At 41.4% G+C, this 27,938-nt stretch overlaps 1 protein-coding gene across 12 annotated transcripts in view; it reads left to right on the top strand.

The window, feature by feature from the left end:
* The window catches only part of aff2 (AF4/FMR2 family, member 2), a 587,176-nt gene that overhangs the window by 255,301 nt on the left and 303,937 nt on the right, over positions 1–27,938 (top strand). The gene's annotated exons all lie outside the window — the stretch shown is intronic.

Raw genomic sequence — 27,938 nt, 5'->3', positions numbered from 1 at the left:
ACCTCTTTGAAAAAAAAACACCATTAAAAGCAGATTTACTTATCAGTGAATCGTTTTATGTGGGAGGACCCCGCTGAATCCAAACTGACAAACAAATTCTCTGTGAAGCACTCTGGGAACTCTCAAAGGTTTGAAAGGTGCAAGATGAATGCAAACATCCCTTTCTGCCCAGAACAGATTTACAGGTTAAGATTTACCAGAACTGAGGGGGTTATAAATCTTAAGAATGATTGAAGAGACTGTTGCTCATCTCTCAGAGAAATGGAAGGCTGATGGATGGTGTGATGGCATTTGCAAGGGTACGTACAGAGAAACTGTCTCCAACTGCGAGGGGAATGAAGCCAGGGCCATAAATATAAGACGATGACTAATCAATCCAGTGGAGGACTCAGAGAAAGTGTGCTTACCACGAAAGCGCCGAACATGGAACTCAGACAAGAAGCTCTGAAGGCACATGGTGAGCAGGCAACAGGGTAGTTTTCCAGAATAGAAGAAGGCTAATCTGAATTAGATCAGACTGCTGAAAATGTCAACCATTCTTTTTATCTCATTGAAACTGCTTGACCCACTGAGTTCCTCCTGCAGATTGATATTAATTTATTTTAATTTAGACACACAGCACAGTAACACGCCCTACTGACTCTCTATTCCCCAGATGCCTACAATCCCCATATGTTTTGCAGGATGAGAGTAAACTGGAATACTTGGATGAAACCCACGCAGATATTGGGAGAACATGCAAACTCCTTACAGACAGCGCAGGATTTAAAGCCAGGTTACTGGCACTCTAATAGTGTTTCCCCCTTATCTTTTTCTCCAGATTCCAACATTTGCAAATTCTGTGCCACTGGAGTATGAACTTGTTGTGACAAATTCTTTTTAAGAAGGGAGAGGGGCAAAAGACAGGATATTATGGACCAATTAGCCTAACATCAGTGGTTGGAAGATTCTAGAGTTTACTATTAAGGGTTTTGGAGTACTTGAAAGCAGAATATAAAATAAGCTGAAGTCAGCATGAAGTCCTTCAGGGGAGACCTCGCCTGATAAATCTGTTGGAGTCTTTGAGTAAGCCACAAGCAGAACAGATAAAGGAGTGTCAGTGGATGTTGTTTACTTGGATTTTCAGAAGGCCTTGACGAGGTGCTGAGCATGAACCTGCTAACCTATGTTATTTTGGGAAAGGTGCTTGCATGGATGGAAGATAATCTGACTGGGGTAAGGCAAACAGTGGGAATAAAGGTGGCTTTTACTGGCTGGCTAATGATGTCTAGTGCTTTTCCACAGGGGTCGGTGTTGGTTCTGCTATTTTTCATACTGTATGTAAATGATTTAGGTGATGGATTTTGATGCCTTTGTGACCAGGTTTGCAGATGATATGAAGATAGGTGGAGGGGTGGGTAGTGTTGAGGAAATAGGGGGTTTCTGATTGGGAGAATAGGCAGAGAAATGGCAGAGAAATGGCAGTTGGGGTGGAGTGTGAGGAATTGTATGGTCATGCACTTTGGTAGAAAGAATAAAGAAATAGACTATTTTTCAAATGGGGAGAGAAATCAGAAAGTGGAGACCCAAAAGGTCTTGCAAATGCCAGTCCAGGATTCCCTAAAGAGTAACTGGCATGTTGAGTCTGTAGTAAAGAAGGCAAATGCAATGTTTGCATTAATTTTCATAGGATTAGAATGTAAAGGCAAATATATTGTGAGCAGTTTAGGGCCAAATATCTAAGGAAGGATGTGTTGGTATTGGAGAGGGAGGGTCTACAGGAGGTTCCCTAGAAAGACCCCATGGATGAGAAGGTTAACATATGAGGAATACTGACAGTTCTGGGCTTGTACTCGCTGAATTTAGAAGGGTGGTGTGGTGGGGGTGGGGGATTTTCATTGAAACCTGCCAAATTTTGAAAGGGCTGGATAGAGTTGATGTGGTGAAGAGGTTTCCAGTCATGGGAGATACTTGGAACAGAGGGCACAGCCGCAGAATAAAGGGATATCCCTTTAGAACAGTGATGAGAAGTTTCTTCAGCCAGAGGGTGGTAAATCTGTGGAATTTGTTGCCACAGGCGGCTGTGGAAGCCAGGTCATTGGGTAGATTTAAACCAGAGGTTGATAAGTTCTTGATTCGTAAGGGGATCAAAGATTATGCAGAGAAGGCAGGAGAATGGGGTTGAGAGGAAAAAATACTTCAGCCATAATTTGAATGGTGGAGAAGAGTTGATGAGTTGAGTGGCCTAATTGTACTCCAAAGTCTTATGGAAAATTCCCTATTGTCTTTAGTGAAACATAAAAAAAACTTCCAACGCTGGAATCTTGACAACACAAAGAGAAGCTGGAGAAACTCAACAGGTCAGGGAGCATCCGTTGGTAGAAATGGTTTTCAAACAGGGTCCCAACCCAAAATATTAATGTACCATCTCTACTCATGGATGCTGCCTGATTCACTGAGTCCCTCCAGCTTTTCATTGTTTGCCTCATGTCTGTGTTTAGTTTCTGTGTAAATTTGCTGTTGGTCATCCTACTTTGGGAGTGGCTTCTGGCTATTGAGCCACTGTGAAAACAGAAATCCAAAACCTTCCTCCCATCCTCTTTGCCATCTTCAGACAAAAATAAACAGTGGGTGTGGGTGACCTGGGATGTGCTGATGAAAGTGGAATCAGTAATGCCTTTCAAAAAGGGAATGTATCTAAGACAAAAATTAACAGTCCCTTGGGGAAAGGAAATGGGCAAGATTAGGCTTGGAGGAAGCAGGGCTGATTGGTTAGGTCACTCAATGGTGCAGCATGGAGTTCGTTGAGCTGAGTGGCCAACTCCTGAGTATGAGAGTCTCTTGTTATATACAATATTCAGGTGCACCGGAATTATTCCTTGCTACAACCACAAAGACACATCAATAGACATAGTCTTAAATAAATTACCATAATATGCCATAACAGGTAACATATCTGGCACTTTGACCAAGTTCTCCTTGAAGTTTTGGATGAATTTATCCAGTTCATACCTTCTAATGTGCAATTCACGTAAAGGAGAACCAATTTGATCTCTGACTCAATCATCTGTTCTAAAAGATATGTAATTTCCAAGAGGAGATTTAGAAGCGGCTGTTGATCTCAAATTCATGCTATTCATTTGTGGGTTTTGTGTTCTTCATTTTCTTTATTCCCAGCACTGATAACTGTTGGTGAAGCTACCTTGTCTTACATAATTTCTCTGTCCGTCTGTATGGTTTATATCAAACCGAGATTTCAAGGCAGATGCCTAGGGAGTAAGACTGTTCCTGGGTTCGTTTGGCGAGGCTAGTCCACCACTCATTTTGGATCTCCCGGAGTTTGCGCTGAAGATGGCTGCATGCGAGACGGAAAGCCCGTTTTTTCTCTGGCTAGGAAGGCTTTGCAAGGTGAGCCTGGTGGGCAGATTACTTCTTTGCCAGCAGCTCCTGGATTTCCTGGTTGTTTTCGTCAAACCAGTCCTTGTTTTTCCTGGAGGAGAAGCCCAGTACCTCTTCAGTGGGTTGCAGTAAGGCTGTTTTCACCTGATCCCAGAGGGTTTCAGGAGACGTGTCCGTGAGGCAGTTTGCATCCTCGAGCTTTGCTTGGGTCCTCTACCGGCATCACCTACGGCTCCTAGAACGCTTCCATCAGCGCTGCCTCCGCTCCATCCTCAACATTCATTGGAGTGACTTCATCATCAACATCGAAGTACTCGAGCTGCCTGAGTCCGCAAGCATCGAATCCACGCTGCTGAAGACCCAACTGCGCTGGGTGGGTAACATCTCCAGAATGGAGGACCATAGCCTTCCAAAGATCATGTTATATGGCGAGCTCTCCACTGGCCACTGAGACAGAGGTGCACCAAAGAAGAGGTACAAGAACTGCTTAAAGAAATCTCTTGGTGCCTTCCACATTGACCACCGCCAGTGGGCTGATATCGCCTCCAACTGTGCATCTTGGCACCTCACAGTTCGGCGGGCAGCAACCTCCTTTGAAGAAGACCTCAGAGCCCACCTCACTGACAAAAGACAAAGGAGAAAAAACCCAACCCCAACCAACCAATTTTCCCTTGCCACCGCTGCAACCGTGCCTGCCTGTCCCGCATCGGACTTGTCAGTCACCAACGAGCCTGCAGTAGACGTGGACATACCCCTCCATAAATTTTTGTCCGCGAAGCCAAGCCAAATAAAAAGAAAAAAGAAGAAAGAAGACTGTTCCTGTTCTTGTATGTACTGACCATGGATTTATGGGGGGGGGGGGGGGACAGATGTACACTTCCAAACTACAGCACTGAGAGAGATAGCAATCAATAAAGCGGATTGGATGCAACAGGAAATTATTGATCTTTGCCACAGGTTTGTGGTTTCTTTTGTTCACTGAGTGTATCCTGATGTAAATAATGCACAGTTTGACAACTGCAAGAGGGTATGAAAGAAACAACATATTATTTAATTTTAAGAACATAGGAAATAGGAGCAGGAGTCGACCATATGGTCCATTCAGTAATTCATAGCTGATCGGGCCATGAGCTTAGCCCCACTTGCCCACCCATTCCCCATCACCCTTAATTCCCCTGTTATTCAATCATCTACCAGTGTGTTAAATATGTTTAATAAGGTAGGCCATACTGCTTCACTAGGCAGAGAATTCCACAGCTCTCTGAGAGAAGCAGTTCCTCATCTCCCCTGAATCTTGAGGCTATGTCCCCTGATTCGAGTATCACCTGCCAGTGAAAACAGCCTTCCTGCTCTATCTTATCAAATTCTTTCATAATTTTATGCTTCTTTCAGATTTTCCCTCATCCTTTGAAACTCCGATACATTTTGTCCCATAAGCTAGCCCCCTCATTTCCAGAATCAACCTGGTAACTTTTAAAACCTATCAGAGGCTGGCAGTCACTCAATGAAATAGCCTTGTTGATCTGAACCAATGTAAAACATTACATAGCAATGTGCACCAAAAAAATATATTGGGCGGCACCATTGGCGTAGCGGTTACCGCAATGCTATTACAGCACCAGCGACCCGGGTTTGAATCCAGTTTCTTTCCACGCTCTTAAACGTACAAGGTTGTAGTTTAATTTGGGTGTAATTGGGCGGCACGGGTTTAAATGGCCGGAATTGTCTTCTACCATGTTGTAATTTTTAAAAAAAAATTAAAAACCTGATATAAACATTAAATCAGCGTGATTAAATTTTCTCCTACCTGCTTGATAAATTACTGTGATATGCATTCACAATTACTGACTCAATTTCATCATCAGAAAGCAATGTATTAGTGTAATGCAAAGCTATAACTCAGATTAACTAGATATCCTAATTCCTTCACGATATTTTTTCCAGTGTGAGTAAATATAAATGCATTGTCACAACATAATACTTTATCTTTAATGGGAAGCTTGATGCTGAAAGTTTAATGGTCCTAATAGGAAGACATCCTTACAGTCACAGGTGAGATTGTTTGTCTTGTATAGTGGGTAGAAGGTCAGGAAAGGTCAAAATGAAAGAATGAATTCTGGAAGGTTTGCAATCCCATCATAAAATTCATTTTTTTTTTAAAATTGAGTTTTATTTTCATATAGAATAATAGCTTTATTAAAATGTCAATTCATTCAAAATTTACCATGCATTCAAGATGTCAAATGGGTCTCCATCATGAATGCCTGTTAATTTTTATGAAAGTGAGTTGATTGATACAGGAAGTGAATTGGAAGAGGATTCATTGGTTGGAACACCAGAGCTTTCATAATATTTTGGAATATGACCAAGTTTGTGTCAGCCTACCCTGTAAGTAAAAATCGATAGAGATCAGTGCAAGGCGACATGCAGGAGAACTGCAGATGCTGGAATCTGAAGCTGAACACACTTTGCCGGAAGAACTCAGCAGGAGGAAACACATGGTTGACATTTCGAGCCAAAACTCTTCATCAAGTCCGTGAATTCTGGCCTAAAATGTCAACCATGCGTTTTCTCCCACTGATGCTGCTCGACCCATTGAGTTATTCCGGCAAATTGTGGTTACCCAAGGGATGGTGTAATCTAGATCATAGATGCTGTGGCAAACATTTGCAAGAATGACAGGTGATACTTAAACTTGGCCATCTTGGGGATAAGTCTTCACTCCATTAAAGCGTTAACTCAAGAAGGCAGTCTCTACCATCAAGTACCCTGAGCACACAGGCCATGCCCTTTTCTCACTGCTACCATCAGAAAGGAGATACAGGAGCATGAAAATGCATATCCAATGTTACAAAGACAACTTATTCCCCTTTGCCATCAGATTTCTGAATAGACAACAAACCTATAGACACAAAACTTTGTATTTGCACCAATTATTTTTTTTAAATCTTGAATTTACAGACTGTAATTTATAGCAATTTTATACACATACTGCACAATACTGCTGCCACAAAACAACACATTTTGTGACATGTTCATGACAATAAACCTGATTCTGATTCAGAATATCCTGCTATAAAGGCAAAAAATTTGCTGTTTCAAGTACCTCCATGGTTTTAATGCAGCTCTCACCATCTCCAGTTTCTATAATTTGCAAAGCACAAGAAGTGTTGATGCTTGAATCTCAAGCAAACAATGAGAAGCAACAGGTCAGGCAGCATCTATGGAGAGAAGTAAACAAGTGAATGCTTTGGGTTGGGACCCTTTATTGAGTTTCTCAGGGCAATCTAGAAATGTGTTTCCTTCTTTTGCTCATTGTTTTTTATAAGGAAGAAAGTGGTTAAGAGACATGATGATTAAAATGGAGGTGGTAATAGATGAGAAATTTATAGATTGGCATCTTCACTTTCCATGGTACTGTGAATAGATTGAAAATTAGTTTTATCGACACCCAGAGACATGAATAGAGAATCAAGTTCAAATCCTATCATGGGATCTAAATTTAGATAATAATCTCAAATTTGGAAAAGTATCAGCAGGTCTCAATAGATGTCTACAAAAGTTGTCATGAATATTCTACTTGTTTGATGAGGGAAATCTACCATCCTAACCTTACCTGCCCCAAACGTATCACCAGATCCACCCCGTGGAGGTAATTCCTAACTGAAATAATTAATTAATTGCTTATGGTCATGTGAACTGAAGTCAGGGCTTCATTTTGTGTCCAGACAAGTCAATTCATGTAGCAAGTAGTGCAATAATAACAACTAAACAATACATGAGACCACAGTAAGGAGACGAGTGTAAACTGCATTCAAATAGTGTCCTCTGAAAGGGCCAAACAAACCAATGAGGTGAATTTGGCTTGCTAACAGCTTCTCATCAATAATCAGGACAAGGGAAATAGATGCTGGCCATACATGTAAGCACCAGATGCTGAAAAATGAATAAGTAAACACATTTGACAGGTCTGATATTGGGTTTGTTAATGGGTGAAATGTAGGATGACTGCATGGGTGGTTGAAGATCAGTGTTACTCATTTGGTTACAGGGCCCGTTTCTGTGTTGTAGGTGATGGCAATTGAGAGATGACTATTGCACAGGTACAAAGGATTCTCAATCAGTGATGGAATAAGTTCTGAAGAATTCAGAATGTTATCAATTTAGATTAAAATTGGAAATAGATACTGCCTTTAATATCAAGCTGTTTTCTGAAGCCAAGAGTAAATATTTATCTCTGGAAGCCTTCCCTTGGCAGGGGTGTGAGGGTATCATATTCAGCTAAGACAGAATTGTACAGGGCAAGGTGTCATCTGCACTTGATATCCCCACTGGTACCCTGGGTCGGACAGAGAATCATGGCATTAACTTCTCAGTGCAAGCTTGGCAGCTTGTCTCCAGATATCAAAGAGGGGTTCCAAAACAGCTGTTCACTAATTCTAATGTAGTGCTCAGAGATTGGAAAAGGGCTCCAGATTTTTGAACTGCCATCGCTCTCTGCTGCCTTTCACAGATAACATCCAAATCACAGCATGCCATGAATGGAATGCATTTTACTTGAACTGAGGTGACTCACAGAAAATTAGTTTACTGAATTCCTGTTGCTCCGTTTTGACAAATTGGTATACAAGTCCTCTGTGGCTCCCTTGTAATGAATTTTAACATTGCTTGTGGCTTACAATCATTTTATTTTTCCATTGAACTCTCTCCGTGTTCATGTAGCTGGTAAAAGATGATGTCATTTCCAAAACATTGCCTTGTTTCAACTTCTGGAATCGTTTCAGAATAAATATTGTTATCCAGAAAGTACATGAAACTCGCATATTGCTCGAGGTATCAGTGAATTTACATCTTTTTCCAATCAATTAAATACTTTAAGCTTTTGACTCTGTGTTTGCACAGTGGCTTCATGCTACTCAGCCACAACCTCTGATAATTTCACTTCTTTTGCGTTAAAAGTCTCTGGGGATGAGGGTTTGGTTACCAAGATCTATCCAAAATTTCCCCTTTGGAGGTAGAGTGGCAAATGTTCCCAGTTAAGAGGGTATTTCAGGATGAGAGGTGACTTAATAGAGGTGTATATGATTATGAGGGGCTTGGATAGGGCAGATAGCCAGCAACTTCCTTTTCTCAGAGCAGGAATAGTCGATACCAGAGGACATTTGCTTATGGTGAGGGGCAAAAGTTTAGGGGAGATGTCTGAGGTAGGCTTTTTTTAACAGAGAGTGGTGGGTGCCTGGAATGCATTGCCGGGTTGGTGGAGGAGGCTGGTACAATAGGGACATTCAAAAGCCTCTAAGAATGGCATCTGGATGCAAGAAAAATAGGGGGGGGGGGGTTATGGGTGTGAAGAAGGGAAAGTTTAGATTGTTGAGTAGGTTTATATCGGTTGGCACATCATCATGGGCTGAAGGGCCTGTACTGTGCTGGAATGTTCTATGTTTGATGTTTAAGAGCCAATAGTGTTGGTGAGGGACTACTCTTAGTCACAGGCAGACTGAGGACAATAGAAGATATTCTTCCCAGGAGGAAAATAATGCAGCATTTAAGTTTTATGTCACTGACTATTTATGCAGTATTAATTACTTTAATTCAAATTCTCGACTGTCACAGCGGAACTAGACCAACAGTCTTTGTATTATTGGCCTAGGGTCAGAACCTGCACACATTTAGATGAATGGCCTCTTTCTGTGCTGGTAATGGTTCACAAAAGTGATTCTATGACATTGCCTCATCCTTAATCAGCTCTAAGCTTTGCTTCATGTCTCTGTGCAGGAACACGATATAGTTGGGCAGGTAAAAGGGAGTAATATAGATAGGATGGTGGTTAGCATGGATGTAATGTGCTGAAGGGCCTGATCTTAATATTATGTTACTCTATGACTGTGTATGAAGCAAGCTTCAATACATATTATGGCTCAAGCAAAGCATTGAACACAGATGTCCAGACACGGTAATGTAAGAATGCAATACTTCTGGAAGGGCTGTCTTTCAAACGGGATTTTAAAATTCTTTCAGATGCAGACCAAAAATACACTATTGTTTGGAGGAAGAGGAGGAATACGGTTAACAAGTGTACAAGACCACCTTTATCCTTCAATAAATGTCACCCCAAAATAAATACAGGCTGCACACTAAGTTGTTATCACAATCCCAGTGCTTTAGTTCGCTGCATCTGAATGGTCGGGATACTCCCAATATTACAAAAGTATCACGATTCCAAAACCTCCACCAAACACATCCTTTTCACTCTTTTGTCTCCACCTTCAAGTTCAAGCTCAAGTTTATTATCATCCGATTGTACAACCCGACGAAAGTGTTTTCCGTTACGTGGTGCAAAAAGAAAAATGCAAACATACAGACATAACAGACATAAGGAGGAAAAACCCAACACCCAACCCCAACCAACCAATTTTCCCCTGCAACCGCTGCAACCGTGTCTGCCTGTCCCGCATCGGACTTGTCAGCCACCAACGAGCCTACAGCTGACGTGGACATTTACCCCCTCCATAAATCTTCATCCGCGAAGCCAAGCCAAAGAAGAAAAACATACATAGAGACAATTGATACATATGCAGTGTGTGTGTGTGTGTGTGTATGTGTATATATGTACTGTATGTAAACTGTATATGCATATCAGTACTTGGAGGGAAGACCGGCTAGGAACACTAGGTGCTGTAGATTTCAGTGAAGTGACAATTTTCTGTCTGCCTGATGGTAGAGAAAAGTTAAAGAATTTTGTGTATGTTACATTCTAAATGTAGTATTACATGACAATAAAGGAAACTTTGCCTTTACCTCTCTCTCTCTCTCATGCACACACACATGCATACATATACCTGTGTATATAAATATACATGTATATATGTGTGTATACATTAATATATAGATAGATATACTGTATATAGTGTGTGTGTATATCTATCTATATATATATATATATATATGTATAAATATATACACACACACCTTTATATGTGTTTATGTCTGTGTCTATATATAAATGTATAAACGCACGCACATATAGACGCACATGCGCACACACATACATAAATAAATGGCTAGATAACTATTGTTAAATAAATATTATTTATAGTCTTGTCAGGTTTGTATAAGCAGTTCATTCAGTCATTCAGCAGTTTCATTGCCTGTGGGAAGAAGCTGTTTCTCAGCCTAGTGGTTCTGGCCCTTGTACTCCTGTATCTCTTTCCTGATGGGAATAGCTGGATGCTGCTGTGTGCAGGCTGATAGGGTCCTCACAATTTTGTGAGCCCTCTTCCGACAACGATCCCGATAGATCACGTCGATGGGTGGGAAGGGAGACCCCAATGATCATCTCTGGCATTCTTAGGGCCCTTTGGATTGACCTTGACTCAATCCCCTTCACATTGGCATAATTTAATGCAACCTCCTGACATGCAACAGGTGCCCTTTTCCCTCCTCCTTTATCCACCATCCTGTGCTCAAAATACTCCTGCTGGGTGAACACACATCTCACCTTTGAATTCCACGCTCACAATAGATTCTCCATTCCATGGGGAAAAACGAATGCCAATTAGCTGACTGGTTTTCCGTCACCTCCATTCAATCAACATGCACCTGGTTTTTTTTATAAACCAACAAAACCCATGGTGAGGGTCACAGCACCCCATCTTCCTCAACAACACACTGATCAGAAGTGAATACTGAATTCAATAACTTCAGATAATTCTCGCATCTGCAGCGTTCAGACCAATTTTCTCTATGCTCTTCTGCTTCGCTGAATTATGTTTCTTTCCTCCTATTTCCACCATCTCTACAAGCATCATTTGCTTATTACCAGCTTCACAGCCCTATCATAACTGGCACTATCACCCACTGTGTCATTGCATCCCTCCCAGCCTCCAGACACCCTTTGGTTCTCCCTACACCTTGTTTCCCACCTTGTTTTTAACCACAACTTGCGAGATATCTTAACTCCAACTTTTCACTCTGTTCCGGTGAAAGGTCACAGGGTGGAAGCTTCAATTATGTTTATATTCTCACTGTCCTGCTGAGTCGTTCCACATTTTTCTGTTTTTATTTCAAGAAGCGCCATATTGAAATTATCTAAATTGGGCAAAATTTCATAGAAATTTCGGTCTTTCATGCGTAATTCACCATCATTTGAGTTTATGGAACACTATATAATTCCCTAAATCATCTCATAATGTTGACGTCTCTGATTTCCATTAGCCCACAACCCCCACCTGGTCTCTTCACATGCCCATCTCCTTTCTCTAGCTCTGTTTCTCTCTCTTTTCCCTGATTCCCCTGCCTCCTTTCCTGCAACTCTCATTCACAGAGCAAACCCCTTCCCCGATCAATTCTCACGTTTCCTCTCCTGTCCTCCTATCCACGTCCAATTATTTTGTGTGTTAGTTAGACGGGCTCAGGCCCAAAATGTTGGTTATATATCTTTACCTATCATTGAAGTAGAAAGTAATGCCAGAGTGATGTGGTCCTTGCTTTACAGTAAAATAAGTTATGGGTAGCTAGAGGGAATGTGTGTTATAGTTTCTGATTGCAGTGTCACATGGAATGAAGAAGGATTTGTTTTCTCTCAAGGATTGTTAATCATTGAAATTATCTATCTTGACGAGCAGTGAAGATGCAGTCACTGAACATTCCCAAGGCCAAGAAGGGCAGATTTCTGGACTACAGTGGAAGTAAGGATTGTTTCAAGCAACAATTCAATCAGCTTCTACTCCTTGCCTTGCCTCTGTATTCCACACTGTAATCACTCTCTGTATGTAAAAAGGATATTTCATTTCAGTCACCTCTGCTTCTTTTGCCAATTAACTCTATTCTCTGGTTTGAGGGACATCCGTCTGCAAGAACATTGCTCTGGACCCTTCAAGAATACGGTTCTCTGATCTGCTCTCAACCAGTCCCTGCGTCTCCAGCATATCCACGCAACTGCAGTCCCTATTCCTGTGTAAATCTCTCCCACACACTCTCAAAACCTAGTACATATTTTTGAAAGTGTGGCATCCAGAACTGAACACCAGGCATCATTTCTGTCTGGTTTGGTGTTTTACAAAGCTCAGAACATAGAAAATAGAAGAGGATAGTACAGGAACAGGCCTTTTGACCTGCAGGAAAAAGAATATCAGGGTTTATATGATGTCATGCATGTACTTTGATAATAAATCTGAACTTTGACATTGACTAAACAAACTAAACCTCAGAACTGACATATATCCCTCTATTCCCTTCACATTCATATGTCTATTATTGTATCTGATTCATGATTCTCCAAGACCTGGTTTTTATGAATTGGGTTCACTGTCAATACAGCAAAAGATGAATGAACTTTCTGATGGAAAGCAATGGACAGAGATTTGTGCTCAGACCATGTCAGTGAACAGGCAGCCAACATCTGATCCATTCCTCTGTTATTTCATGCTGGAAGAAATTTCATCTAATTTCCAAGCACCATCCCTCTCTGTGTAAACATTTGCCCTCACATCTCCCTTAAACTTCCTCCCTCTCACCTTAAACACATTTTGGGCGACAAGGTTAGCGTAGCAATTAGCACAACGCTATTACAGTGGTATCTACCCGGGTTAGATTCTGGTGCTGTCTGTAATGAGTTTGTATGTTCTCCCTGTGTCTGTGATGGTTTCCTCTGGGCATTCTGGTTTCCTCCCACCTTCCAAAACATACAGGGTTTGTAGTTTAATTGGGATATTTGGGCGACACATTGCCTTCTAGCCTGTTACCATGCTGTTTATCTAAAATTGCCTCATGTGTGGCACTTTAACCCTGCGGACAAGATTCTGGTTGTCCATCCTACCAACGTCTCATGATTTTATACACTTCTATCAGGTCTCTACTCAGCCTCCTATGCTCCAGGGGATCACCATGACTTCTGCACTCTGTGCAGAATAGGTTATACACAATTTAAAATGACTATTTCAAGTTAATATTCATGTTCCACTTGATCCTCTTCCCTCCTGTTTTTTCCCCTCCCTTCACTGAAATCCCCCACTCTTTATACCACTGAGTGTTCATCTCTTTTATCTTTGACAATGTCGGAAAAAATTCCACATCCTACCCTCTTGCGGAATATCCCAAGCTTGCAATTGGGAAACAGTATTTTCCCAGACCCTGACTGGCTCCTGCTTTATGCTTGTAAATTGGTCAAAGCGTTTCATTTGGTACTGATTTCTTCATTGTATAAAATGCAATTTACAAATATTTATAGACTCCCTTAACACAACACTATTGAATTACCGGTATATTTTTTCAATTTTTTGAGGATTGGTAAACTGGAAAATTCATTGCTCCAGGGCACATCTGGATGGCTGTCTCCTTGTGTGCAGGAGTCCAATTACTGCCGAAGTGTTTTTTTTTTCAAATAATGATTTCCTCTGGGCAAGGGTGAGATGAATTTTCTTCCAGCGTAAAACAACAGAGAAATAGAGCAGATGTTGGCTGTCTGTTGACTGGCATAGTCTGAACACTGTCTCTATGTCTTGGGGTTCGAATGTCCTCTATACTTCCAATCAGAAAGTTCGGACAGACGGCAAACCCACTTTGAAATGGCCAGATCTCAGAGAATCATGAGAAATTTAACATAAAAACAGAAAATTCCAAAGAAAACTTTCAGCAAGGTTAGGCAGCATCTCCAGGCATTGAAATAGAAGTAATGATTCAAGTCTGAGACTGTCATTACAGTTGTGTGAAGTGTCTTCCACCTGTTAGAATCTACCCGGGTTAGCTTCTGGTGCTGTCTGTAATGAGTTTGTATGTTCTCCCTGTGTCTATGATGGTTTCCTCTGGGTGCTCCGGTTTCCTCCTACCTTTGCCGCCCAAATATCCCAATTAAACTACAAACCTCATATATTTTGAAAGGTATGCTCGAAGGGCCTGTTACCGTGCTGTATATCTAAAATTGTCTCATGTGTGGCACTGTAATCCTGCAGACAAGATTCTGACTGTCCACCCTAGTGGACACTTGTAGTGTTCACTTTATTTTCCTTTCCACAGATGCTGAATACCCTGCTGAGTGTTCCCAGTGTTTGCTGTTTATGTTTCTTTTTTGGATGATAAGAAAACAGTTTGCAAGTTTGGGGTGACACAGTTAGCATAGTGGTTCCCTAAATGCTTTTACAGCATGAGCGAGCCAGGTCTGAATCTGCCACTGTCTGTAAGGGCTTTGTACGTTCTCCCCATGACTGTGTGGGTTTCCTCCGGATGCTCAAATTTCCTCGCACCCTTCAAAACAGGCGTGATTTTGTCGATTAATAAGTGTCATGGGTCATGGTTAAGAAGAGCCTGTTACCATGCTGTATATCTACATTTTAAAAAATTTAATGAACTAAACAAAAAAAAATTGCTATTTGACCAATTACAACCATGCTAGCTGAAATAAGGAGCAAGTTAGACTCTTCCCACCCTCCACTCTACACCCTTGCAAGTTATAATGCTCAAAGTAAAAAAAAATACAGAAATGCGGGAGGAACTCAACAGGTCTTGCAGCGTTCATAGGAGCTAAAGAACTGACATTTCAGGCCTGAGCCCTACTTTCAGGTATGAGCAAAATGCAGGGAGGCAGCTGAATTAAAAGGACAGGGAGAAGGGAAGAAAAGTCGGGGGAGGAGTACAGCTCCATTTTCATCCTAAACCTCTCCTCTAATTTTAGATGCCCCTGCCCTGGGAAATAGACAATGCCTATTCATCTCATCTGTATCCTGTCCTCCATGGAGAAAACTCCCAGCCTATTCAGCTCTTCCTTATAATTGTTAAAGTTTCAAGAAAAATTTAATTAACATAATTTTTGCTTGGCTCTTAAAACCACATTGTTTTTTTGAAGAATAAAAAATGGCGTGTTGTCGTGGAGACAGAGCCATGTGGCATAGAAATAGGCTCTTTGGCCCTTCTTGCCCACACTGACCAAAATGTCCCACCCACACAAGTCCCATCTCACTTTTTTATCCACAACCCTCTAAACCCATCCTTTACACGCACCTATCCACTTTTGTCATAAATGTTGCTATTGTACCTGCCTCAACTACTTCCTCCATACACCCACCCCCCTCTGTTAGAAAATGTTACCCTTCAAGTTTCATTTAAATTTCTCCCCCCCTCACCTTAAACCTATGTCCTCTGGTTACTGATACCCTTACTCAGAGTAAGAAAATCTCTGCATTTCACCTGTTCTATTCTTCTTGTGATTTTGTACACCTCCTTGAGATTACCCCTCATCCTCCTAAGCTCCAAGGAATTGAGCCTGAGCCTACTCATTCCCTCCCTATAGCTCAGACCCCTGAGTCCTGGCAACACCCTCATAAATCTTCTCTGCACCCACTCCAGGTTGACAAAATCTCTCCTGCAGCTCATTGACAAAAAGTGAATGCAATATTCCAAATGGAGTCTCACTGATGTCATATACAACTGCAACGTGACCTCCCAACATTTATACTTGACACTGATGATGGCCAATGTGCTCAAATCCTTTTTGACCACTCCATTTACCTGTGACACTATTTTCACAGTTCTATGTATCTGTACTTTTAAATCCCTCTGCTCAACCACACTTCCAGAACCCTACCATTCACTGTGTAGGTCCTACCCACATTAGACCCTCAACATGTAACACCTCATGTTTCTCTGTATTAAACTCCATGTATACTGAGAGCTTGCAGTGTTACTAAGTTGAAGGAGGGAAGTGGGGAGAGATTTAAATGGATCAATTTCCCTTTGGGGGATGGATGTGGAAGGATGGCAGGAAAATAGGCAAGAGATTCATAGCAGCACTGATGGTATCACTTGGGTGGAGGTGCTTCTGGTAAGAGGGGCAGTTGTAGCCTTGGTTTTCCCAGCACTCACCAATTGTATTGAAGGCCGTTTACCTGTGCTCCAGGATTAATCTGGAGTGTCCAGGAACTGAAGTTGAACCTCCACACAGGATAAAGGCAAATCACTTATGGACATGAAAGTGAAAATGCTGTGTGTGAATGCTTTTGATTCTATCTTATTTTTGAGCAGATTTGTCCAATGACAATAGTCTTGGTGAATGTGATGGGGAGGAAAGGCAACTTTTGCCAGGCAGGGATGAATAAAGTGAAAATAAAATCCTGTTCCCAACACCAGAGTATATATTGTGTCACCCAACAGGATTCTGGCTGTTAGTAGGCCTGCGGGTTTTTTTTTCTGGCAGAATACCTATTCACATTGAGGCAAATTTACACAAATCTAGTGAAATCATATTGTCTCCAATCTTTATTAACTTTATTGGGGATGTGGGCAAGACTGCAAGATCAGCACTCATTGTCCATTCCCAGTTGCCCTTATTAAGGTTCTAGGAGTCACTGTCCTCAATCACTGTGGTGCTTCTGAAGAATGTGCTCCCCGAATGCTGTAAAAGGTGAAGTTATTGAAAGCAGAATAATAGTTCATCCAAATATGGAATGGACGGATTGTTTGCTAAGGAAGAGGAGTTTGGAAGTGTTTGGAAAAGTGTGAGGTGAGTTGATTGAAAAATACAAGATCCTGAGTTATCCAGACAATGTGATTGTGAAGGGGATATTTATTCTTGTGGGAAAATCGAGAAGGAGAAGCCATTTTTTAAAATTAAAGCTTCATCGATTGGACAATGAGACAATGTTCAAATTGACATGTGAATGAGCTCTCTTCTTCAGAGTGATGTTAACGACCTTTGTATATTTTGGAAGTGTAGTCAGATGACATTTGTGATAATCAAGAGAGAGAAAAGCTATTCGGGTTCAAGTTTATTATAATCTGACTGTGCATATACAATCAGATGAGAAAGCATTGTTTTGTACTATGGCATAAATGCACCCACACACCCAAACCCACACACACACACCCTCCCCCCAGAGTGAACAATGAAAAAGCTGGAAGGATTCAATGTGTAGTGCAGCTTCTATCGAGAGAAATGTTTCGTCAAGGATTTGTATCCTGGTAAAGGGTCGTGAGCTGAAACGTTAACTGACCAATTCCCTCCATGAACGTTCCTTGACCTATTCAGCCCCTTCAGCTTCTCAATCATCTTCTCTGCTTGGTCAATTACCAACCACAGAGCTCCTCTTAACTCAGAAACATAGAAATAATTCAAGATAAAAGATTATTTTATTGCCATCTAATAAAACAGAAAATGTGACATTTGAAGAATCAGAACAGGACATACGTGGTAAATGGGAGAGCATTGAGGAATACAGAAGAGCAGAAAGATTTAGGAGTGACGGTACATCGTTCCCTGAAGGTAGAAACTCACGTGAATAGGGTGGTGAAGAAGGCTTTTAGTATGCTGGCCTTTATCAATCATTGCATGGAATATAGGAGTTGGGAGGTGATGTTGAGATTATATAAGACGTTGGTGCGGCCTAATTTGGAGTTCTGTGTGCAGTTCTGGTCGCCTAATTATAGGAAGGATATAAACAGAGTGGAGAGAGTGCAGAGAAGGTTTACCAGAATGTTACCTGGGTTTAAGCATCTAGAGTATAGGGAGAGATTGGACAGATTAGGTCTTTATTCTTTGGAGCGTAGAAGGTTGAGAGGGGATTTGATAGAAGTATTTAAGATTATGAAAGGGATAGACAGAGTGGATGTGGATAGACTATTTCCGTTAAGAGGAGGAAAGATTAAAACAAGAGGACATGAGTTAAGAATTAAGGGGCAGAGGTTTAGAGGTAACATGAGGGGGAACTTCTTTACTCAGAGAGTGGTAGCCGTGTGGAATGATCTTCCGGGAGAAATAGTGGCGGCGGAGTCAATTGTATTATTTAAGAAAAGGTTGGACAGGTATATGGATGAGAAGAAGATGGAGGGTTATGGGCATTGTGCAGGGAGGTGGGACTAGAAAGGGGTGTTTGGTTCGGTGCGGACTAGAAGGGCCTAATGGCCTATTTCCGTACTGTAATTGTTATGTTATGTTATATTATGTTATGTTACATAGAATTTCCTTTAGTCTACTGTAAGTCAGGCAAATATCTGCCATTAGCAGAAATTGCCTCTGAGAGCCCAATATGCCCCAGGGACATATCCAAAAGTTTCCAGTACCCTCTTGTATCCCAGTCCCAATACCTGGTACCCATTCAGCCAGTCTCCAGCAGTCTGCAGACTGGTATGAGTCCCTTAACTGCAGTCGCCAGCAGCCTGCAGCCTATATATCAGGTCACCAACAGCCTGCCACCTGTGTGTTCTTCAGCCTCCGAGCCCCTCACGTGGGTCATCGCCTCTGCTTCAAATGGGTGGTGGTCTCCCCATTTTCTGGTGCCCTCCACCAGTTCTCTGCTCCCCCCAGAGTCTGGACAACCTTGTGGCTGCTACCAATCATAGATGCCGCCATCTTGGGCCCAGACCCAGAAGTTGTACGATTTTAAAATAAACCACCACAAACTCCTTTAAAAGGCTATTTAAAGCCTCTACAGAGCTGACACCAGCTTGGGCAGATTGATGTGAAGCTATCTTGCAATAAGCACATCAGCCTCTGAAGAGAAAGAGGCAAGACATCTTTAGTTGCACTCTAAACAGATCAGGCAACATTTATTCATTATGCTGGATGTACTTAATACCAGAGGCAACTTCTATAAATACAGTACATGGCAGGTTTTTGCCTGGAGTACTTGTAAACAGATAAGACTGAATAACCAGAGGACCATTTGCATTTCCAACTATTGATAAAAAAAATTGATCATATTACAGTTGTGTATACAGATGCTTCTTCACTAGGAAATCAAGCAGCAGGTGTAAGCTATTCTCTTCTAAAGCTCTAACTTTTAAGGCACTATGCCCTAGGTCGTTCATATCTTCATTGATTGATCTTACAAGTTTAATTCAGGTTTATTTTTAATACAAAGATTGAGAAAACAATTAATTAGACTTAGATTGAGTAAATAAGTAGAAACTGCTTCCAGTAGCAGCATGTCGGGGAGCAGAAAACACAGACTGAAAGCAATTGGCAAAGAAACAAGAGAGCAGAGGAGCACATTCTCCCTTTCACTTTGAGTTGAAAGTATCATATCGAAAGATGGTGAAAGCAAGTTAAATGAGAACTTTCAGAGGTAATAGGATAAGCACTTCAATAAAACACGCAAGGATATTGGTAAATAATGAGAGTAATTGAGTCAACCCTTCAAAGGGCTTGCACAGTAGGCTGAATGGCTCTCTTCTGTCCTGCTTCATTCTATACTTCTGAGACAAAACTACAGTTCCTTGCCGAAGGGAAGATGAAAATGAACAGGAGAGGCTTTCATGTCTGCTACACTATCAATAAAAAAAGTGACCTTGTTTTTGCACCCACTCACTTCGCCTAACTAAAGCCCTTTGCAGACTCCCTGCATTCACCTTGCAGCCTGAATTCCACCAATCTTGATCTGACAGTACCATTTGCATACAATTTACACAGTCCCATCATCATTTTATCAACATAGATTGTAAATAATTGAAGCATTGATCTGTGTGGTACTCCGATAGATTTAACTTGCCAACTATAAATTGCCTCACTTGACTCTCCATTTTTGGTGAGTTAGACCAACCATTCTCAATGAGGACTGCAGAACATTTCAGTGAAAGCCTTGTTTTCTTTCACTTCGAGTCACATAATTTTTTTTAATATCGCCAGTAGGAAAGACATACGGAAGAAACCAAAATTGACTGGTTCTCAAGAAGGTTGGGGGGGGGAGGGTATAAATTTTGAGCAGAGTCCTAAGGGGGCCAGAGCCAAAACAAAGGCTGAGAATAGCTGAGTTAGACTGACCTCTATCCTTGCCAATATATGACTCTCAGTACCAGGGACACTCGACTGCATCAATAATCTTTCATATGACACCTCATCAAGTGGATTTGCTAATACCAATAACATTACTTTCATCACTTCCTCTTTGTCTACCTTCCTTGCTACATTTTTAAAAGCATCCTACTGAATTTGTCAAAGTTTCCTTTCATTAAACTCTTCTTATTATTATGATTTGTTATATTAATTCCTGTCAGTGCTTCCTTCTGATGGATTCCAGCAATTTTCCCAGTGATGGATCATCAGATAAAGTGGCTTCCAATTTCCTGTTTCCGTCTTCCTCCTTCTCTGAATTGACATCTTCTAACCCACAAGGATCTTCCCAGAATATGAAAAATGTTGGAAGCCCATCCAGCCACTTCATCTGCAGTTATTTCTCTTCAGACTGCAACATGCAGAGAGTTGCTTCAGGTGACATCAGCAGACTGTCTTTTCTTTCTATTTAAAATATTTTTATTGATGTTTACATTATGCTAAATTGAACAATTGTAATGTACAATTCAAAAGACAAGAAAAAAAACCCTTGCATTTCAAAATACCTACCAGTAAGCAAGATTAAAAGCTGACATGTAGGAATCAAGTGACAACAGCCTGGAGATGGACAGATCAGCACTAAAACTTCAGAACAACCCGAAATCTTTAAGTTATGATAATAGTCCATAAATGGGTCCCCACATCTTTTGGAAGTTAATATTTGACTTTTTAATGGTTTATCTATTTTTTTTCTAAGTTTAAGTAAGACATGATATTGCTTAACCATTGAGTATGCGTAGGGGGAGTATTGACTTTCCATTTAATCAAAATTGCATGTCTGGCTGTCAATGAAGTTAAAAATAAAATTTGATTTTGAGTTGGAGTCAGTAAAACATCATCAGCTTGAAATGACCCAAAAAGAGCAATTTCAGGGCATGGTTCTAACTTGAACTTAAGAATCACTGATAATGTTTGAAAGATACCTTTCCAAAATGTTTCTAAACCAGGGCAAAGAAGCTTCAGCCATTTTACATTAGTCACATAGAAGATTTGTATCAGAATAAAAATGAGACAATTTAACTCTTAACATGTGTACTCTATGGACCACTCTAAATTGCAACAAACAGTATCATGCACAAAAAGAGGCCATATTAATCATATTACAAATAGAATCCCAAAGCTCATCCGAGAATCAAAGATTCAAATCCTGCTCCCGATCATTCTTAATTGTAATTAACAAGGCCATCCTTAAATCACGCAAATTATTATAAATAAGAGATATTAAACCTTTATGAGAAAGTTGTAAATCAAAAAGTATATTAAGAACATTTGCCTCAGAATTTGTGGAAATTCAGGGATCTGAGATTGAACAAAATTACTAACTCAGTGGTTCTCAACCACTTTCCATTCATATACCACTTTAAGTAAACCCTATGCCATAGGTGCTCTGTGATTAGTAAGGGATGGCTTAAGGTGGTGTGTAAGTAACAATCACTGTCTAGACCCAATTGTTACTGAAATATTTTGCTTGAGAAAAATTGTCATTAGCCCATTTCCTTTAGAGTTATGAAACCAAGTCAATAAGGTACAATTAAAACAGTGATTTTCAACCTTTTCCTTTCCACCCACAGAAGTGGCTCATGTAGTGCGTAGTCTGGAGGATGGCAGAGATTGCAAAGAAATCTTGATAGGATGCAGATCTGGGCTGAGAAGTGCAAAATGGAGTTTTACTCAGAAAAGTGAGAAGTGGTTCATTTTGGAAGGTCACATTTGAAGGCAGAACATAATATTAATGGGAGAACTGAGAGATCTTGGGGTCCATGTCCATAGGACACTCAAAACTGCTGAACAGATTGATAGTGTTGTTAAGAAGGTGTATGGTGTGTTAACCTTCATTAACTGTGGGATCAAGTTCAAGAGGGAATGTTACAGCCATATAAGACCTGGTCTCCTCACTACAGAAAATATGTTGATACTTACAAGGATGTTGCCTAAATTGGAGAGCATGCCCTACAAGGATAGATTGAATAAACTTTGTTTTTTCTCCTCAGTGACTGGGAGGCCTGATAGAGATGTACAATATGAAGGTAGCATTGATTATGTGGATGGCAAGAGGCTTTTTCCCAGGGTTGAAGTGCCAAACACAAGGGGAATAGTTTTAAAGTGCTTTGGACTAAGCACTAGAGGGATGTAAGAGGTAGGTTCTTCACACAGAGTCATAGGTGCATGAAATGTGCTACCTGCAATGGTGATGGAGGCAGGTACAATAGGATCTTTCAAGAGACTATTAGATAGGTACATGGAATTGAGAATAATGGAGGCTTATGCAGTAGAGAAATTCTCGACAGTTGTTAGAGTAGAATGTTATGTTGGCACAACACTGTGGGCCAAAGGGTCTGTACTATGCTGTACATTTCTATGTTCTATGCTTTAATCATGGAAAGAGGTTGACCTGCTCGCTGAGTCCACTGTTGACCTTTAAGCACTCATTTTAAACTAATCATATTTTACTCATGACCACCAACGCAGATCTTAGCACTCACCCACTAGCTAACGACAACTTGTTGATGTTTTTCTTGGTTGGACGTCAAACCGTGCTGGACAATGAATGGTCATGCTTCAGTCCAACAGGAATCAAAAAGTAAGATTGCACCTATATATTGTCACAGCAATTATTTTGGATTACAAAGGTTTGGGGAAGGTTTCTGAACATCTTGCAAGAACCTGTTCGACATTCTGAATGGTTGCCAGGGTGAGTTCTAAGATCAACTAGGGCCAGATAATATTAATATTTATGTATGATATCAACATGATTTATTTGCACTAATGACTGAAGGGACTGGATTTATAAAATTTATTTGCAAAAGCCGGTTTCGGCCATTGAAACCCATGTTGTCCGATTGCAGAAGCACTGGAAATGAACCCACAGGCACTCAGTGACTCTGAAAAGACCCTGTTTTACTTCTCTTTCTCTCTCATAGTAAAAGGCACTGGGCAACACTAATGGTGACTGTTTGATCCTTGCATCAGATGAAATGGTGCAGCCGAGGTAGGTAAACCACCACCAGTGGGCTGATATCGCCTCCAACCGTGCATCTTGGCGCCTCACAGTTCGGCGGGCAGCAACCTCCTTTGAAGAAGACCGCAGAGCCCACCTCACTGACGAAAGACAAAGGAGGAAAAACCCAACACCCAACCCCAACCAACCAATTTTCCTTTGCAACCACTGCAACCGTGTCTGCCTGTCCTGCATCGGAATTGTCAGTCACCAACGAGCCTGCAGCAGACGTGGACATACGCCTCCATAAATCTTCGTTCGCAAAGCCAAGCCAAAGAAGAAAGAACATATTTGATACTTTTACATGACCATTAAAGAATTTTGAAGCTTAACCCATCAATCCTGTATATATTTGGAGGGTGGGAGGAAACCGGAGTACCTGGGGAAATCCACTCAGGTCAGACTCCTTACAGACTACTCTGAATTCAAATCTGGTTTACTGGCACTGTAATAGCAAATTTACAAATATCTTACACCACTGAGGTCTCCTTGTTTGAAGTATTTTTCACTTGCATGACAATAGCTCCTTGAAAGAAGAGGTGCCACCCTAAAAGGCCCTAAGGCCCATAGATCACAGGTTGGGAAGAGGTGGAATTAGGCTGAATTTAGAGATTCCACCCAAATTATAGTGAGGCAATGTATTGGAGATTGTGCATGGCCTTCTTTTGACTTCACAAAGGCCTTTAACTCTGGAATTTTGAGGTTAACATGGCCAGTTGACATGCCATCCTGCAGATTTTTTTCATGTTGTATATTAATGATTTGGATTATGGAATGAATAGCTTTGTCGCCAAGTTTACAAGTTGGACGAACAGGTAGTGTCGGAAACATGGAAGCTGCAGGAGGATTTAGACAGATTAGGAGAATTGGCAGAGAAGAGGCAAATGGAATATAATGTTGTACAGTCATACACTTTGGTAGAAAAAATATAAAGGAGCAGATTATTTATGGAGAATTGAAAAAACCCAGATGCAAAGGGACCCGGAAGTCCTCGGGCAAAATAGCCTGAAGGTAAACTTTGCAGGTTAAAATGGTGGTGAAGAAGGCAAATGCAATGCTGGCATTCATTTCAAGAGGAATAGAATACTGTATAAAAGCAGGGATGTGATGTTGAGGCTTAATAAGAGTGAGAACTCACTGCATTGTGTGCAGGTTTGGGCTCCTTGTTTAAAAAAAGGATGTGCTAAATTTGGAGAGGATTCAAAGGAAGTTTATTGAGGTAATTCTGGGAAGGAAAGGCATCATCCCAATAATATAAAGAGCATTTGACAGCTTTTGGCCTGTATTCATTGATATTTAGGAGAATAAGGGGGGGGGGATCTTATTGAAACATTTTGGATGTTGAAAGGTGTGGACAGAGCAGAGGTAGAAAGGTTGTCATGGTGGGAGAGTCTAGAACAATAGGACACAATTTCAGGATTGAAAGGCATCCACTGAAAACAGAGCTGTGGAGAAATTCCTTCAGCCAGATGGTGGTAAATCTGTGGAATTTGTTGCCACAACCACTTGTGGAGGCCAGGGTATTGGATATATTTAAGCCAGAGATTGATCAGCTCATGATCAAATGGCAGACTCAATAGCCTATTTCTGTTCATATGTATTCTGGTCATAATTTTTCCTTTGGATTATCAGAAGAAGCCAGAGCATCGGGGAGTAATCTATGAGATCATAGGGAAAACATTCAAACTCACAGCTTTGGAGGCCGGGATTAAACTCGGGTCTCAAGTCCTGTGAAGCAGAGGGTTTACAAGCTTCTTCACTCTGCAATCCATCATTTTAGGATCAGATCATTTGCCAAACTCTTATTGTAACGTAATGTGCCATGGAAAGGTTACAGACCTTTTGGCAACCCATATTCTATTGGGATATGGGAAGGCACTGAAATTGCTGGAGGAAAGAGTGCTCTCTCCCCACTCACCCGGCCAAGCCGCACTCTCTCCTCCACCAGCGGGGGCCGAGCTTTCTTCCCACTTGCCTGAGCCGCTCCCTCTGTCAAATACCCTTTCAGCGGGGTCGTTGAAATTCTGCTGGAGGACAATCCCTGTGCAATCTCTTACCATTAACAGGTGAGGTGAGACCTTGGGCTCCCGGGCAGGAGTGGGGACCTCGGGCTCCCAGGCAGGATTGACGACAGTGGTGGGGAGGTGTCGGGGATCAGTGACACCTCATAGAAGTATTCTGTTGAATCTACTAGTCTGCTTAGAGAAAATGCCTGAATATCCAAAAAATCCACTTTAACTGAGATTGGTCCGGTCCCAAGCATTTTGGATAATTGGAAACATACTGTATCTATAACCATTGAATTAATCGCTTTCAACACAGTTTCCAGTCACTTAATGGTGAGAGGATCATAAACTCCATCCCTTGCTTAAAGAGTCTCTGAAATTAATGCTCATCTTCTCCATCTTATGAACAGTTAAACAGTTTTCATTAGTAACCATAATCTTTATCGTGGGCTCATCTCCCAGACAGCTGTTTAGATAGTGCAGGACTTTTTGAGCTGAGCTGTAAGAGTATCTGCCCTGGGGTGTCAGCTTTGGGCAACATGCTTAGGTCTCTGAGGTGGGCCTTGATCCCACAACCTTCTAACCACCACTGAGCAAAGACTGATTCAGATTTAAAGGTTGCCATTGAATGAACATGTTTCGAAGTGAAAAACTAAAGTCTGCAGTCGCTGTGATTGTGGTAAAAACACAAAAATGCTGGAGCAACTCAACTGGTCTTGCAGTGTTCATAGGAGTTAAAGATCTACTACTGACATTTTGGGCCTGAGCCCTTCTTCAAGACTAAGCAAACAACAGGAAGGTGTCAGGATAAAGACTGAAGACTTACAGCAGGTGGAGTCCAGACCAACAAAAGGTGTTTAATTGGATATGATAAGAGGACAGGTGAGAATTGATTTTGGCTCTGTGAAAGGAGACAGAGGGAAAAGGGAAGAGAGTGTGACAGAGCTGCAGGAAAGGGAAAAAATAAGAAGGGGTGGGGGGGGGGGTCTAACGGAAAAAGTTAATGTTAATGCCTTCCAGTTGGAAGGTCCCCAGATGAAAGATGAGCTGTTGTTCCATATTTAGAACCCCAACTTGTGATCTCAGTTCCAACCTGTGACTGGTTCCTCCAGAATAATCACAAGCAAACCAATTCTCTCAAGTAGCACATTCTCAAAATAGATCAATCCAAACACAGATGCTGTATGAACATTTCATAATGCAGCTTCGACTAATTCATAAAGGTGACAAGGGGCTCAGTCTGTCAAAGAAGAAAATCTGTAGATGCTGGGGACAGGTGCAGAACACAAATGTGCTGCAGAAACTCAACAGACCATGCTGGATCCATAGGAAGTAAAGGGTAACCAATGTGTCAGGTATGTTCCATTTGTCAAGAGTTCCAGGTGAAGGGCCCTTTATTTCCTATGGATGCCGCGTAAGCTGCCAATTTTCTTCAGCTCGTTTGTATATTGTACACGAGGTTTAGTCTTCCTGTCCTGCTTATTTGTCATAACTTGGCCGAAGTTCATGCATCCCAACATCCAGCCTCTGCTCTGAGTGTGAGAGCCAACATTCTCTGCAGGACTCAAAGAAAAAGCAGTAACTAGACACACCAAACCTTTCAACACTTACAAAAGCACGGAATCAGGGATTTCCACATTATCAGCCAGCCCACAGGAAGCTCACGGAGCACTCCCTGTGGGTTGAATGGGCTGGATTGTTCTTGGAATTGGGATATAAAGGAAGTGTTGATGGATTTAGAAAAGTATGACACACTTACTTGCTGAAGGTTTCCATCCACTGATCTTGAGGAGAGGAGCTGGGCTTATTTATTTTTGCACTCACGTTAAATCTTTATGACATTTTCTCGACAATGTTAGAGAATAGAATCATTAGAGACAGACAGCATGGAACAGGCCCTTCAGCCCAACTTGTAGATAGGATTCTGGGTTTGTCTTATTTGCCTGCAATTACTCTATATCTTTCTAAGCCTATTCTGTCTACAGTATCTATCTGTCCGAATGTGTGTAGCAAACATTTTGAGGAATCCCTTTCTCACCTCCACGTCAGTGAGTTCTGAGTTTAAGCCTCCTCCCATCCCTGGAAACTTCAGGTTTAAACTCAAGTCTCTGGTCATTTTCGAGGAGCCTGAATGCTCCTCTTTAAATTGCAAATTGCAGACACTATTCATCACATGTGCTATCACAGTGCTATCCATTCCAGATGCAAACAACTGGGACAGATATCTATATGCGCCAAATGCATGAATTCCACTTTCTTTATCCCATTCCAAATTATCCTTCTCGACTTTGGGTGATCCTGGGCCAGAGAGGTTTCCAGGAGTATACAGAGAAGTCCTCATGGTCCCCAAGCACATCTTGAAATCTTTTTCCTCTCTCCGTCTGGTCATAACAAAGCTCAGAAAGTGCCTCTTGCAGGTCTGGGGTTGGACATTGAATGAGGTCCCTTCTATGATGGATCCGTAGAGCTCAGAAAGAATACACAATGCCAAGGATCTCTCAGATGAGATGTAAAACCTGCCCCAGAGGCAGGTAGAAGCTTCCTGTTTTGAAGAAGAGAGAGAAAATGCTTTTTGTGTTTTGGCGAGCATTCAGCTGTCACTCAATATTCCCAACGAACAATGTAAGTTATCACTGTTCACAGTACCCAAAATATTTGCTACATAACCATGATACCAGTTAAGAATAACTGGACACCACCAATTTTGAGCATATTTTGTTTCAATGACTTAATCCTCCCA

This window comes from Narcine bancroftii, chromosome 8, assembly GCF_036971445.1.
Source record: "Narcine bancroftii isolate sNarBan1 chromosome 8, sNarBan1.hap1, whole genome shotgun sequence".
Taxonomy (NCBI): domain Eukaryota; kingdom Metazoa; phylum Chordata; class Chondrichthyes; order Torpediniformes; family Narcinidae; genus Narcine; species Narcine bancroftii.
This window is presented reverse-complemented; position numbering and strand designations above follow the sequence as displayed.